This window comes from Peromyscus maniculatus, chromosome 16, assembly GCF_049852395.1.
Source record: "Peromyscus maniculatus bairdii isolate BWxNUB_F1_BW_parent chromosome 16, HU_Pman_BW_mat_3.1, whole genome shotgun sequence".
NCBI classification, from domain to species: Eukaryota; Metazoa; Chordata; class Mammalia; order Rodentia; family Cricetidae; genus Peromyscus; species Peromyscus maniculatus.
In genome coordinates, this window is record NC_134867.1 from 16637374 (window position 1) to 16653894 (window position 16521).

A 16521-nucleotide genomic window follows, 5' to 3' on the forward strand; every position below is an offset into this window, starting at 1 on the left:
TTGACTCCACATGAATGTTTACTCACTTCTGAGTGATTTCTATATAGAAGTCCTGCTTAGCTATTATGAAAAAGACAGCACTGTCTTATCAACATGCTGTAAATAAATTTTCTTTGATATTTTTCTCTAGGACGTGTTTGCTTCCTGAGTTATGATCATTTGCTAATACACCCAACTGTATAAGTCTATGTTTTGTGAACAAGAAGTTTTTACTAGCAAAATTCTTTTTTTTTTTGAGACAGAGTTTCTCTGTGTAGTTTTGGTGCCTGTCCTGGAACTTGCTCTGTAGACCAAGCGGGCCTTGAACTCACAGAGATCCACCTGGCTCTGCCACCCAAATGCTGGGATTAAAGGCATGAGCCACCACCGCTTGACAAAGAAAGCTGCTAACCCATGGGGGCTTGAAAGCACTGGAGGTGCCGGGGATCAAACCCGGGGCCTCATGCATGCCAAGCATGCGCTCTACCACTGAGCTACCCCTCTCCCTGAAAATTTCTGTCAACTGGTTTCTCTGTGGTCATCCTGGCTCTACTAACCTGTAGACTTTGCAATGATACTGCTTTCAGTTAAAAAAGAAAAACATTTAGGAGGGAACAAATCCTTTTCTTATTTTCTCTGAAGCAAATGTCATAAGGTGGCTACTGAAAAGGACATGCGTGTTAGTCTTTTCCAAACAGTTCAAGCCCATAGTTCTCATTTCTAAGTTATTTGTGTTCCTGAGCACTCATTTTTTTTTGTATTTTTAAGGTTTATTTCTATTCTTTGTGTGTGTGTGTGTGTGTGTGTGTGTGTGTGTGTGTGTGTGTGTGTGTGAGACCCCAGGGGTCAGAGGAGCATGTTGAATTCCCAGGTGATGAAATTACAGGTAGTTGTGCTACCTGACATGGAGCTGGGAGTGGAATTCAGGTCTCCCTGAAGAGTAGGAAGCAAGGGTTCTACATCATCTCCAAAGCCTGAGGATATTTGTTCGTGTAGAACTTTCTGCCATGTAATTCTAAGAAACATTTTGTTGTGTGATATTTTGTTTGTGTTCTGACAAATAAAGCTTGCCTGGAGATCAGAGGGTGGAGTCAGCCACTAGCTAACTGTAGAGGCCAGGCAGTGGTGACACACACCTTTGATCCCAGCACTTGGGAGGTATACGTCTTTAATCCTAGCACCAGGAAGGTGGAGACAGGGATATAAGGTGGGTGGAGATGGGATCTCGGCCCCCCATTCGATCTGAGGATTCACAGAAGTAAGAAGTCTCTGGTGGCTGCTGCTCTGCTTCTCTGATCTTTCAGCGTTCACCCTGGATATCTGACTCCGGGTTTTAATTGATAAGACTAACATAGATTCACACTCTAACATTTCATTCCACCAATTCTGAGATAATCTTAAAGTTATAACTATTGAACTTGGCAAAGTGCTCCTAGTTTTAGGTGCTGTGAATATATGGGCTCTCCTAAGATGACCAGATCTTCCAGATCTTCCAGGTATGTCCTGCTTTAGCAAAAAAAAAAAAAAAAAAAAGTCCCTAACCTGAAGAACTTTTTGGTCACAGGCAAACCAAGACAGCTGGCCATCACAGGCTTGGCTAGATCTACTTTATGTTTTCAACTCATATGTCCCTAACAAGAAACAGCGACAGTGATTTTGTGTTGCAAGTTGCCTAGTCTCATTTATTCATGTACTTCATTCTGTCACAACCTGAAGATGGACGTTACATGTCTGAACAGATTTCATGTCCACCAAGATAATCTTATCTTCTCAGAATTTGGAAGTAGGATTTACGCCTAAAAACTTCATGCAATTTTGCATTTGGCAATATAGGACAATTTCAATATATACTCTCAACTCTTTGCTTCTGTGGGAAGATGGTTCTATTCAGTACTGAAGGGCCTCCCCCCCCCCACCTCTCTGTTCCCCCTCCCCTTTACTCTCTTGCTTTCTGTTTTGGAGACAAAATCTGACTATGTTGTCCAGACTGACCTTGAAGCCATAATGCTCCTGCCTCAAACTCCTTAAAGGTGTTAGGTTTAGAGGCGTGTGACACCATGCATAACCCAAGAGAGGTACACAGTTAACTCCTCTTGTGGGGAAGAGATGGAAAACTGCATTGGTCTCCAGGACGTTCCACAGGGAGCCACAGTGAAAATGGGCAATCAGTGGCACCGCAATCTGAGGTGGCTGAATGGTTTACTCTGGGCTCCAGACCAAATCAAGGCCCCGGGGAAAATCATTCTCACACCCACGCCTGGTGCACACACCCTTCAGACTCTCCTTCCTGCCCTGCAGCCCCCAAATGAAATCCTTATACTCCAGGAAGCAGTGGGCTCTTTCACTGCCGTCTCTGGGCTACAAGAATCAAAGAGCGAAATGGATGTTTTCCTCTGAGAACTGGCACGGCCCAGAAGGAAGGAAACGCTGACTCCAATTCAGGCATGTTTTAATCTCTGGAGAGGGGGAGGAGGGGGGGGGCAAACTGGCCCAGGAATCAGTGGGAAAGTCATCAATTTTGTCTCTCATCCCAGCAACGAAGGATTCTTCCTGTAGAGTGCTGCCCACCCTTTTTATTTTTCTCTTAAAAGGATTTGGATAATGAACAATCACTTTTTAAATTCTAAGTTCAAAAATCCCTCTGTATAGGAAGAAAAGGGAGTTTTTGAGCAAACCTCTAAAAGCTGGCCAAGTCATTTCAAACGCTTGGAAATTTCAAGCTTCACGCACGCCCTGTGAATTCACCATCTGAATCTGACCTAAAGAACCAAGAGAAATCAACAAGTCCCAACCTCCTTCCTTTGATATATATTTTTTTAATATCTTAAAGGATGTACTTTTGTAAAAATCATTTAAAGAATTGTCTAGGATCCAAAGATATAAATGAGCAGTAAATGCCACAGTGATCTAGTTTTTAAAACACAGGCCAAATTTGACCTGAACTTAATCATGATGCTACAACCAGGCAAATGGAGTTTAGGGAAAAGAGAATTGTACCAGTCCACCGACAAAGGTTTATCATGATGGTGGTGTCCTGAAAAACCAGTGAAAAACTATGAGGTGATTGTTGCTCTGAATGAGAACTTGAAGCACTCTTGAAGGTCAGGTAGAGTGTCTATCTGGCTGCTTCACTTTTCTCTTTGTAGCTACAGAAGCCTGTATTTAAAAGGAGAAAAACAAGACCCTCTTGTGGCGTGTACTGGTTTATTTTCTTTTCCAGGGTGTGGTGGCACATTCTTCTGCTGCTTCAGTTGGGGTTCTGTTAATGTGACTGTGAAGGAAATGCCTCTGTTCTTAGGAGCTATGTACCAAAGCATCCAAAGGTAAAATCTCTTGAGCATCTAGCAGTTTTTTTTTTTTTTTTTTAGGTACCAGAGATTGAACCCAGGGCCTTAGGCACACTAAGCAAAAGCTCTACTATGGAGCCACACTTCTGGCCCATCCCTGTCTATATACATAAACATATCTATGTGAGTATCATAGACACACACACACACACACACACACACACACACACACACACACACACACACTGTCAAACCTCTCTGGCTGATCTGTTGTTCCTATTGGAAAAATTCCCTGTTGCTTGTTCAAGTCTAGACAAGTTCATGAGTTCCCCACCTACCTTCAGCATCAGTTGCTATTCTGACACATTCTGGAGATTCATGTTTAAGCTTTGGTTCATGGAGGACTCTTCCTGTCTAAAGAGAGGTGTCAGAACTGACTTTCCTATAGATGTCCCCTACAGAAACTCTAAATTCTTCTCTCAATTACATTTTCAGTCAATTTCTACATCCACTTCATTATAGTTTTAATTTAATTTTCAAGTAAAATGCCCCTTGGATTTTTATAATAACTTTGTTCCTTCTATTATCTCTCATTTCCATTTCCAGAGTCTCAATTATGTTATGATATGTCCCTCAATAATTGCATTGTAAAATGTCATGAACTGTGATAATAGGGAGGCTATTCATGAAATCTTCTCTCACTGTCTATTAATACTGAAGTCTTGATTCATAAATTTGAGAGAAAACATTCACGGTTATGTGTGAGTGCTAGTATTTTGGTGGGTCAAATAGCCTAGGGTACTGAGCATATTCACCTTCAGGAGTTTTTGAATGTGAGTTACAATCAAATGTTGGGATATATTCCTTTAAAAGTACCAAGTAGAATTTTGTAGAAATTTGTGTTCTGAAACTTGAATTCCTCAGTTTCAAATTTGATAATTCTCTTCTCTTTTTGGGTCATTTTGAGCAATTGGTGGTCAAAAGCACATAGGTCTGCAAAGTTTATTGACAAGATGAATAACCAGAAATTCTTACCCCAATTATTGGATGCTTTCAAAAGCTTCACCTTTTGGTTCACGTCCCACTCTTTTAATCCACTTGTGCTTGTAGTGTGGACTGTTTTCTAAAGCCTTCTAGAACTCAAGTCTTTCCAGTTGGAACCGGAACAAGGCTGTGCTAGACACTGGGTTTTGCAGTGTAGGGGTGAAGGAATGCAGCACGCCCTATTGGGCTTGTAAGGAGAATGCAATACAACAACCAGAAGACGTGCGCAAATTCCTTCAACATTAGAGGGTGGACTCTTCCACTGGAGAGTTTTAAAGAAGAGATCGGAGCTTTCTTGTCTGTTAATGTAGCAGGGTTAGGGACGATTCCTCATGTTTCAGATGATCACCCTAACTCTCCTTGTATGGGGCAACTAGATACTCCATTACAGTTAGTTGAGTTGTCAGTGAACTTTGTATTTTAGCATCCATTGAACTCTGTGGTGTATGTATGGCCTTAGAAACCATCATTGCACCAAATAGATGGCGGATAGATAGATAGATAGATAGATAGATAGATAGATAGATGGATGGATGGATGGATGGATGGATGGATGGATGGATGGATAGATAGATAGATAGATAGATAGATAGATAGATAGATAGATAGATAGATAGATAGATAGATAGTGAATGGGTATCACAGAAGCCTGGTGTCTCATCAGGGCTTGGGGATCTAGAGATTCAGTCACTATGATGAGGCCAATGAAAAGACAGTTCATTATCTACTTCTATACCACTACCTTTATTTTTTAACGAAGTAAAAGAAAACAAAACAAAAGACAGAACATCTTCATCGCTGCTATCCTGATCTTAAAATTAGCCTCTGGGCTTCTAGTTGCTACTCACTCCATTTCTGGCCCCATGCTACAGCTTTCTCACCAGTTCTGCGGGCTAGGACTTGTGTTATCCTAGTCAAGAATCCAATTCGGGGCCAAGAGAGCCCGTCATTTGTCTTTGTGAGATAAGGACCCTGTAACCCAATTACTCTTCAGTAAACAGAAAGAAAGTCTAAGTTCAGTGGATACGGTGTGTCCGGTTCCGAAAAAGAAATCACAGAGGAGTCTCTAAAAGATTAAAAAACAAACAAACAAACAAACAACAACCAAAACTTTATGTCCATGTTGTTTGAACCAGGTGTGGAAGGATGAACTCAATTTCAAACAATGAGGGCTAAGAGTAAGATTATTTGTGTAACATACCCAGTTTAAATGTGGTAGCCGGAGGTCAAAGCCATTCAATGACACAGTGCAAGTAAGCCGTAAAGAGAAGAAGCAGAAAACATGCTTATTCCTAGTTGAATACATGCTAAGCAGATGGCAGTAAAGGTATGCGCCGCAGTGAAGGATTCCCCTTCTTCCGTATAACCACTCTGGTGACTTGAACGGTAACTACATGCAAGATCAGGCGGTCCTTCCCACGTGCCAATCCTCACAGCTCTATAACCTCTTCCTCCGAGTTTACAGACGGGGACATTGAGTCTGAGAGGTTCGATACGCTGCCCTGGGTTACATAATTAGCAAGAGCTTCCTGGGAACCAAACTCTCAGCATGAATACTGAACCTAAGAAGTTAACAAGAGAAATACCTGACATTGACCTAATCGAGGGATTTAGTGATAATATGTGTCCGGGTGCTAAGGAGCTTCAGTGGAGAAGCAAACGACAGGGGAGGTCTGACTTTGGTCTTCGCCTCCACTGAGTGGTGCTCATGTGACAAAGCCAACATTCTCTCAGCCCTCCTAGTCTTAGTGAAAATAATACCAGATCTGTGTGCCTCAAGGAACTCGGGTTTGCTATCTTTTTAAGGGAGTTGAAGGGTTTTAGCTTTTTTCCATTTGCTAATACAATGTTTTAACTATGTTACGAGATTCTCAAATACATGTCAGCAAGAGACAGTTATGTTTGGGAAAGCATTATTGCTGCATGTGAAGTTGTGTCTTTTAAAGACTGACCACATAGTCACTCATGTTAATTTGGGTATAATTAATCATAGAAGATCTATTTATTGACTACCTTCCATGTGTCAAAAAACTAGGCTAAGCCGGGCGGTGGTGGCACACGCCTTTAATCCCAGCACTCGGGAGGCAGAGGCAGGCGGATCTTTGTGAGTTCGAGGCCAGCCTGGGCTACCAAGTGAGTTCCAGGAAAGGCGCAAAGCTACGCAGAGAAACCCTGTCTCAAAAAACAAAAAAACAAAAACAAAAACAAAAAACTAGGCTAACTACAAAATAGCCTTCATGATTTGCAGGTCCTGGTTTGGAATAAAAAGATGGAGCCTCTTGTTTGAAAATTAAGTGTTTTAAAACTGTGACGACAGAGCGGTGACTCAGACCTAAAGCCCTCCTGAGCTCTTAGGGGTGATTGCAAAGGTCACACATCCCTGGTGAGGTGACCAAGATTTAACAGTGGGCAGGAACTCTTCTCATCTTCATGGGGCTCATAGTCTGAGAAACAGATTGTAAATTGACAGTCACATTAAGTCAAGTTATTATTTGGTGAGATAGAGGCACAATGGTAAGGATAATTTCATATTGATGAGTATTCCAAAGGGAAGAATGGGCTGCCAGGAGATGTTCAATAAAGGAGAGACCCAGTCTTGGGCTCAGGGAAAGCTTTCTAAAGAAGTCACATTTTGGTGTTTAATTTAGAGGCAATGACAAGTCCACTGATGAATTCAACCAAGGGCCAGGAAATGGTGACTTTGACTAACAAATGGCCACAAGTAGACAGGGAGTATGAAGCCACACCTATTCACCAGCTGTGGAAGCTGAGGGTGATAATGATCCAGGTGGTAGGGGGTGTTGATGGCTGTTGGAGATAAGCTCTTGGGATAGGAAGGAAAAGCAGGAGGAAGCTTGGTTTCTGGGTGAACTTATATGAGTGTGACACTGGCAGGAAGTTTAAAACAAGGGACATAGCTTATGTTTTACTTGGTCTTGTGCTTCCTTGCATCCTTTCGGAAGATGAGTAAGACTTGACTCTTCCAAACCCATCTTACTTTAGGTTTTTGGTGGGGAGACCGTCAAGGCGGTAAGAAAGTGTTGGCAACAGAGCATATGACTATGGCAGAGCCAACACATCTCTGGGAGGGTCTGAAACCTAGCTACAAGGATGCAAACTGAAAACACTGACTGACAGACACCAAGTAATGCTTAGATGGTAGTTAATTCTGTTTTATTCTTCACTTTCTTAAACAACTCATTACTCATTCTCTCATAGAGGTTTGGAGCATCCCCGCCTCGGCTGGAGCCCAGCTGTTCTGAAAGGTTTTAAGGGGATGTGAAGGACTGCAATAGATAAGCCCGGAAGCTATGCAGTGTTCTTCCTTCCCTAAGGCTAAAGAGGAAGTTATTCTCAAGTTGAGCGTGATGTCCAATATCCTTCATCCCAACATTCAGAAAGCAGAAGCAGGCGGATCTCTGTGAGTTTGGGGACAGCCTGATCTACACAGCAAGTTCCACTCCAGCCAGGGCTACAAAGTAAAACTGTCTCAAAAACCAAATAAAAAAAAAACAGCAACTCCCTTCCCTAAGCCAAGAGTAAGTCATTCTTGCAGATGTTTTGGAGGTAAAACTGGCTGCTCAAACCTAACAACCTTCTTCACTGACATCATTAGCTAAAAAGTTGTAACAGAGCCCTCTCAGCCTCTGGAGTTGCAGAATGAGGGTAGGGCCTAAGAGTGAGCAAAAGAACAGTGAGATTCCTTCCCTTTTCTCTGGGCCCTTCTCTCTTCCCTGCGATTTTCAGGAACTGCATTCTTCTCACCTGCTCAAGGGGTCGTCTTAAATTGCTATTCTCTCCAGAATAATTGTTTTTCAAGACCATTCCTGCCACATTAGGATCAAATGTGCCCGGAGTTGTGATATTTCAGGCTCTTAATGCATAGGGCTTCTCAGCCCAGTTCCTAGCCAAGGCTGGTGGGCAATAGCTCAGTAGTATTATGTACTTGCACCTGCATACACAAGACACAGCTTTAAAACAGCTATTATCTTGAAAACCACCAGGGACTCAGATAGTATTGGTAATTTGGCAAGAAACATACCATGCATCCCACCAAAATCTCTTCCGTACTGACCTCTGGGGACTGTTTTCAAACTCAGCTAATAAGCTACCTGTGATGGTTCAGTATCACGAACCTCTCCTCTTCTGTGGCATTATTATTGCAGAGGGCTGGCTGGAGGTTAGGCACCAACATTAAAGGGGGAGGGGCTGAGTCGAAAGCAATGCTTGCCCTTTAAATAATTGATGCTGACTGAAGCAGAGGAAAGTCATGTAAACATTCTTTTATAAATAAAACAGACCTACATGAATATTTTTCTTTCTTCTACATATGTATAATTCAGTCATCTTAATTAGAACGGTATGCTTTGAGATTTGATTAAAAAGGAAAAGAACCTCCACAATGTTTGTCTGTTCTCTGCGATGCCAAGAAAGTAATCACCAATTTTACAAACTGATTTCCCTACAGCAAGGAAACTTCTTGTCTAATTTAATTGTTCAAGTCTTCAGCCTATGGATCTAAATGCATCCACAGGAATCTCTAGTTTGCATCTTTTTAGAGTACCCATGAAACCTCTCCCAAGCAACTTCATTGGCGTTCTCACCCCTCAGAGGACCAATAACGAAGTCGGGGGCTGCAGTTCTGCAGCCGCACAGTAGATGGCGCCGTCCCACACAGATTCCAGGGGTCTTGGTCCTGTAAGGCCATTGACTGGGGATGCATTGGGTCTCTGGACATTCATGCTGATTTTTCCAGCCCAGGAGAAGAGGCTGTCTTAGGAAACACCTTTTCCATGTTTAACTGAATCAGTAAACTGAGGTTTTCTGATCGACTGTGACACCAAAGAATGTTAAGCTTATTTAATCTAATCCTGAAGAAAAAGTATACTTTAAAATGCCCTCTTTAATGCATGGCATGCACTCATAGTCATGGGATACAGTGTCCCCCTCCGTGCCTCAGAGTTTATCAATTTAATTAAAACAGTGTCATTCTGGGTAATTTATGGCTAAGAGTTCTGGACATTTTACAACAAAGTCCTCTACATATCCGGGCTTTGTAGTTTGATTTTTTTTTTAATTTTTTTTTTTTTTAAAGCATTGTGGACAGAGTAACTTGGAATGAATATATAGATGGCAATACATTTTTTATTTTTACATATTAGTTAGCCTAAAATTTAATTTAATGATTTCTTAGTAGCTTAACATAGTTAAAGTTTTTTTTTTTTTTTTCCAGAAGAGATAGGGACCTGGGATAATTTTACGAAAGATTATTAAAACTGTAATTAGGTCCATTTAGTAATGACAAAGCAATGATGTCATTTCTAATACAGTGTTCATTATTAAATAAATAGTCGAGGAGGCCTGACTCAGCGAAGCAGCGGATATTTATAAAACGTTAATGTTCTTACCATAAGGGTTACGAGGGGGAAAGAGAGAGGTTGCTAGAGAATTGGGCGTAGTGGTTAATTACACAGATTTAGTAATCTCCACAGACACATCGACCCCCCCCCCTCCCCCGTCTCGATTTGTGACCTCTGATTGGGGGCTTTGTGCTGATCCGGGTGTGCAGTGTGTGTGGCCCGCCGGTCTCTTTCCGCTCGCCACGTCACGTTTATTTGTCCACTTGTCTTTGTCCGTTTAGAGTTTAGATCTCCGTCCAATTCCCCAGGCTCCTGGAAGTCCCGCTTCGGCTTTTCCTGGCCGACTCACTGCCTGTGTTGGCGTCCCAGCCTGGCTTAGTTAGGCTAACCCACAGAGCATTATCAGGATTGCTCCAGCCCGCCAGAGCTTTCAGAACTCCCAGGGGCGCGGTTGGCTGCAGAGAGCTTTCTTCCTTACCTCTGGTACGCAGGCTTTTCGATTGCTTTCGTGTTCCTTTAGGTGTTGCTGTCTTTTGGGGTTCTGTCTAAGCTCTCCTTTCTCGCGTTGCACTGTTTTAATGGGCCACCTCAATCCCTGGCTCCCAGGTATTAGTTATAGTTATATAGGCACAAATCATCCAGGAAATCTGGGACAACAAATCTGTGAGTAATAGGGATAGAGGAAGGAGAAGAAACCCATATCAAAGGCACAGAAAATATTTAAAAAATACATAGATGAAAATTCCCCCAATATAAAGAAGTAGGCATCTATCTGGGTACAGGAAGCATGCAGAATACAATACAGAAGAGGTAGGGAAGGACACTACATACTCATCAGAGTAAAAATCCACTAAGAGGATATTACAATTCCAAACATCTATGCACCAAACAGAAGAACACCCAAGTTCATAAAAGAAATACTACTACAGCCAAAATCACATACTGACCCTTACACACTAATACTGGGTAACTTCAAATACCTCAGTCTCCAATAGACAGAAAAAACTAAAGAGAAATGCTGAAGCTAACTGAAATAATAAATCAAATGGATCTAACAGATATTTACAGAACATTTCATCCAAACACAGAAGAATATACCTTTTCAGAAGCTCATGGAACTTTCTCCAACATTGACAACATACTTGGACACAAGTCAAGTCTCAACAGAGACAAGAAAATTGAAATAATGCCCTGCACCCTGTATCTGACTACCACAGATTAAATCTAGATGTCAACAACAGAAACAATGAAAAGTTTACAGACTCAGAAACTGAACAACTTACTACTGAATAAAAAGTAGGTCAAGGCGTAAAGCCAGAAGGAATTGAAAACCTTTTATAATTGAATGAAAATGAAAATACAACATAGCCAAACCTATGGGTCCTATTGAAGGCAGTTCTAAAAGACAAGTTCATATAACTAGATGCCTACAAAGAAATTGGAGAGATGTCGTATTAGCCCCTTAACAGCACACCAAGGAAAGCTAGAACAAGACGAAATAGTAGACAGAAAGAAGTAATCAGACTTGGGACTGAAATCAATCAAACAGAACCAACAACAACAACAACAACAACAAAGAAATACAAAGAATCAAAGAAATAGAGTTGTTTGGTTGAGAAAATCAACAAGATTGACAAACACTTAGCCAAATGAACTAGAAGACACACAAAGAAGTTCCAAATTAATAAAACTGTAGATAAAAGGGGGCATTAGGAAATTCAGAGAATCTTTTTTTTTCATTTTTCTTTATTAAGAAATTTTCTACTCACTCTACATACCAGCCACAGATCCCACCTCCTCCTTCTTCCACCCCCAGCCCTCTCTCCCAAGTCACCCCACATCCCCACATCTCCCAAATCAAGGTCTTCCATGGGGAGTCAGCAAAGCCCAGCATACTGAGCCTAGGCAGGTCCAAGCCCCTTCCCACTGCACCAAGGCTGTGCAAGGCATCACACCACAGGCACCGGATTTGCAAAAGCCTGCCGATGCACCAGGGATGGATTCCGATCCCCCTGCCTGGGTGCCCCCCACACAGTTCGAGCTGAACAACTGTCTTCTGTATCCAGAGGGCCTAGTCCAGTCCCATGGATGGGTATTTGAAGTTACCCAGCCACTAGTCTACAGTTCATGGGCTTCCTCCACTGTGGCCAGTCATCTCTGCATGTCCTCCCATCATGATCTTGACGTCCCTCACCTGCAGTATCTCTCCTCTCTCTCATCAATTGGATTCACAGAGCTCAGCCTAGTGCCTGGCCATGGATCTCTGTATCTGCCTCCATCTGTCACTAGACAAAAGATCTGTGATGACAGTTAGGTTATTCGCTAGACCAGTCACCAGAGTAGACCAGTCCAGTCATCCTCTGGACCACTGCCAGCAGTCCAAGGTGGGGTCATCATTGTGGATTCCTGAGAGCCTCCCCAGGACCCTGCCTTTTCCTATTCCTATGATGTCCTCATCTATCATGGTATCTTCCTCCCTGCCCTCCCACTCTGTTCCAGCTTGAACCCCCCCCCCCCCCATTTCCCTATGTTCTCATCCCCACTCCTTGCCCTCTGCCACCCACCCACACCCAGTCCACTCATGTAGATCTCATCCACTTCTCCTTCGTTGGGTCATCCATGTGTCCCTCCTAGGGGCTTTACCTGTTAGCTAGCCTCTCTGGAGCTGGGGGTTACAGTCTGGCCATCCCTTCCCTCATATTTAGTATCCACTTATGAGTGAGTACATACTATGTTTGTTCTTCTGAGTCTGGGTTACCTCACTCAGGATGATATTTTCTAATTCCATCCATTTGCCTGCAAATTTCATATTATTTTTTTTTACTGCTGAGTAGTACTCCATTGTGTATATGTGCCACATTTTCTTTATCCATTCTTCATTTGAGGGGCATCTAGGTTGTTTCCAGGTTCTTGCTATTATGAATAATACTGATATGAACATAGTTGAGCATGTGTCCTTGTGGTAAGATTGAGCATCCCTTGGATATGTGCCCAAGAGTGGTATAGCAGGGTCTTGAGAAAGACTTATTCCCAATTTTCTGAGAAAACGCCATACTGATTTCTACAGTGGCTGTACAAGTTTTCATTCCCACCAACAGTGGAGGAGTGTTCCCCTTGCTCCACATCCTCTCCAGCAAAAGTTGTCTTCAGTGTTTTTGATCTTAGCCATTCTGACAGGTGTACAATGGTATCTCAGAGTTGTTTTGATTTGCATTTCCCTGATGACTAAGGATGTTGAGCAATTTCTTAAAGGTCTTTCAGCCATTTGAGATTCTTCTGTTGAGAATTCTTTGTTAAGCTCTGTAGCCCATTTTTTAATTGCATTGCTCAGTATTTTGAAGTCTAGCTTTTTGAGTTCTTTATATATTTTGGAGATCAACCCTCTGTCAGATGTGGGGTTGGTGAAGATCTTTTCCCATTCTGTAGGCTGTCATTTTAACTGTGTATTTGCTCTACAAAAGCTTCTCAGTTTCAGGAGGTCTGAATTTATTAATTGTTTCACTCAGTGTCTATGCTACTGGTGTTATATTCAGGAAGTGGTCTCCCATGCCAATATGTTCCAGACTACTTCCTACTTTTTTTTCTTTCAGGTTCAGTGTAACTGGATTTATGTTGAGGTCTTTGATCCACTTGGACTTGAGTTTTGTTCATGGTAACAGATATGGATGGATCTATTTGCAATCTTCTGCATGTTGACATTTAGTTATGCCAGCACCATTTGTTGAAGATGCTTTCTTTTTTCCATTGTACAGCTTTGGCTTCTTTGTCAAAAATATGTTCATAGGTGTGTGGACTAATGTCAGGGTCTTCAATTCGATTCTATTGGTGCACATGTCAGTTTTTATGCCAGTACCGAGCTGTTTTTATTATTATAGTTCTATAGTAGAGCTTGAGGTCAGGGATCATGATGCCTCCAGAGGTTGCTTTATTTTACAGGATTCTTTTAGCTATCCTAGGTTTTTTTATTTTTTCATATAAAGTTAAGTATTCTTTCCAAGTCTCTGAAGAATTGTGTTGGGATTTTGATGGGGATTGCATTGAATCTGTAGATTGCTATTGGTAAGATTGCCATTTTTACTATGTTAATTCTACCTATCCATGAGCATCGGAGATCTTTCCATTTGCTCATATCTTCAATTTCTTTCTTCAGAGACTTAAAGTTTTTTTTCATACAGGTCTTTCACTTGCTTAGTTAGAGTTACCCCAAGGTATTTTATATTATTTATGACTATTGTAAAGGGCGATGTTTATCTTATTTCTTTCTCAGCCTGTTTATCATTTGCATATAGGAGGGCTACTAATTTTTTTGAGTTAATCTTGTATCCTGCCACCTTACTGAAGGAATTTATCAGCTGTAGGAGTCCCCTGGTAGATTTTTGGGGTCACTTATGTATGCTATCATATCATCTGCAAATAGTGAAAGTTTGACTTCTTCCTTTCCAGTTTGTATCCCCTTGATCTCTTTTTGTTGTCTTATTGCTCTAGCTAGAATTTCAAGTACTATGTTGAATAAGTATGGGGAGAGTGAACAGCCTTGTCTTGTTCCTGATTTTAGTGGAATTGCTTTGAGTTTCTCTCCATTTAATTTGATGTTGGCTGTTGGCTTGCTGTAAATTGCCTTTATTATGTTTAGGTATGTTCCTTGTGTTCCTGATCTCTCTAGAACCTTTATCATGAAGGGGTGTTGGATTTTGTCAAAGGCATTTTCAGTATCCAGTGAGATGATAATGTAGTTTTTTCTTTCAGTTTGTTTATATGGTATATTACATTGACAGATTTTCATATGTTGAACCATCCTTGCATCCCTGGGATGAAGCCTACTTGGTCATGGTGATAATTATTTTGATGTGTTCGTTGCTGCGGATGCTGTGAATGTATTGCTCTGATTGATTGATAAGTAAAATGCTGATTGGCCAGTAGCCAGGAAGTATAGTTGGGACAAGTGGAGATGAGAATTCTGGGAGGAGGAAGGCTGAGTCAGGAGATGCTACCAGCCACCACTGTCATGAGGAGCAGGATGTAAAGTACCGGTAAGCCATGAACCATGCGGCAAGGTATAGATTTATAGAAATGGGTTAATTTAAGATATAAGAACTAGATAGCAAGAAGTCTGCCACGGCCATACAGTTTATAAGTAATATAAGTCTCTGTGTGTTTACTTGGCTGCAGGACTGGCAGGTGAGAGATATTTGTCCTGATCATGGGCCAGGCATGAACAGGAAAATGTCAGCTACAGTTCCTGGATTCAGTTAGTCAGTATTTTATTGAGTACTTTTGCATCAATGTTCATGAGGGAGATTGGTCTGTAATTCTCTGTGTTTGTTGCATCTTTGTGTGGTTTGGATATCAGGTTAACTGTAGCCTCATAAAAATAATTTGGTAATGTTCCTTCTGTTTCTATTGTGTGGAACAATTTGAAGAGTATTGATATTAGCTCTTCTTTGAAAATCTGGTAGAATTCTGTGCTGAAACCATCTGGTACTGGGCTTTTTTTGCTTGGGAGAATTTAATGACCATTTCTATTTTTTATGGGCTATTGATCTATTTAAATAGTTTATATCATCTTGATTTAATTTTGGTATGGGGTACCTATCCAGAAAATCATCCATTTCTTTCAGATTTTCCAATTTTGTGGAGTACAGGTTTTTGAAGTATGACCTGATGATTCTCTGAATTTCCTCATTGTCTGTTGTTATATCTCCCTTTTTATTTCTGATTTTGTTAATTTGGATGCGCTCTCTCTGCTTTTTGGTTAATTTGGATAAGGGCTTGTCTATCTTGTTGATTTTCTCAAAGAACCAACTCTTTGTTTCATTGATTCTTTGTATTGTTCTCTTTGTTTCTATTTTATTGATTTCAGCCCTCAATTTGATTATTTCCTGGTATCTGTTTCTCCTGGGTGAGTTTGCTTCTTCTTGTTCTAGAGCTTTCAGTTGTGCTGTTAAGTCACTAGTGTGAGATTTCTCCAACTTCTTTATGTGGGCATTTAGAACTATGAATTTTCCTCTTAGCACTGCTTTCATAGTGTTCCATAAGTTTGGGTATGTTGTACATTCATTTTCATTGAATTCTAGGAAATCTTTAATTTTTTATTTCTTCCTTGACCCATTGGTGATTCAGTTGGGCATTATTCAGTTTCCATGAGATTGTAGGCTTTCTGTAATTTGTTGTTGAAATCCAACTTTAAGCCATGGTGGTCCTAAGATACAGGAGATTATTTCAATTTTTTTTAATTTGTTGAGATTTGCTTTGTGACCAAGTATGTGGTCGATTTTGGAGAAGGTTCCGTGGGGTGCTGAAAAGAAGGTATATTCTTTTGTGTTAGGATGGAATATTCTGTAGATATCTATTAAGTCCATTTGAGTCATAATGTCTGTTAGTTCCCTTACTTCTCTGTTAAGTTTCTGTCTGGCAGACCTGTCCATTGGTGAGAGTGGGGTATTGAAGTCTCCCACTACTAGTGTATGGGGTTTGATGTGCGATTTAAATTTTAGTAATGTTTCTTTTAGGAATGTAGGTGCCCTTGTATTTGGGGCATAATTATTCAGAATTGAGACTTCATCTTGTTGGATTTTCCCTGTGATAAATATGTAATGTCCTTCCAAATCTCTTTTGATTGATTTTAGTTTGAAGTCTATTTTATTAGATATTAGGATAGCCACACCAGATTGCTTCTTAAATCCATTTGATTGGAAAGTCTTTTCCCAGCCTTTTATTCTGAGGTAGTGTCTGTCTTTGAAGTTGAGGTGTGTTTCTTGTATGCAGCAAATGGATGGATCTTGTTTTCATATCCATTCTGTTAGCCTGTGTCTTTTTATAGGTGAATTGAGACCATTGATATTAATGGATAT

At 41.0% G+C, this 16521-nt stretch overlaps 1 non-coding gene across 1 annotated transcript; it reads right to left on the reverse strand.

Moving 5' to 3' along the window:
* Nucleotides 1–411: 411 nt before the first annotated feature.
* Nucleotides 412–483, reverse strand: Trnaa-ggc (transfer RNA alanine (anticodon GGC)). Its single transcript has one exon. It is a non-coding gene; the product is annotated as a tRNA-Ala (tRNA).
* Nucleotides 484–16521: the final 16038 nt, after the last annotated feature.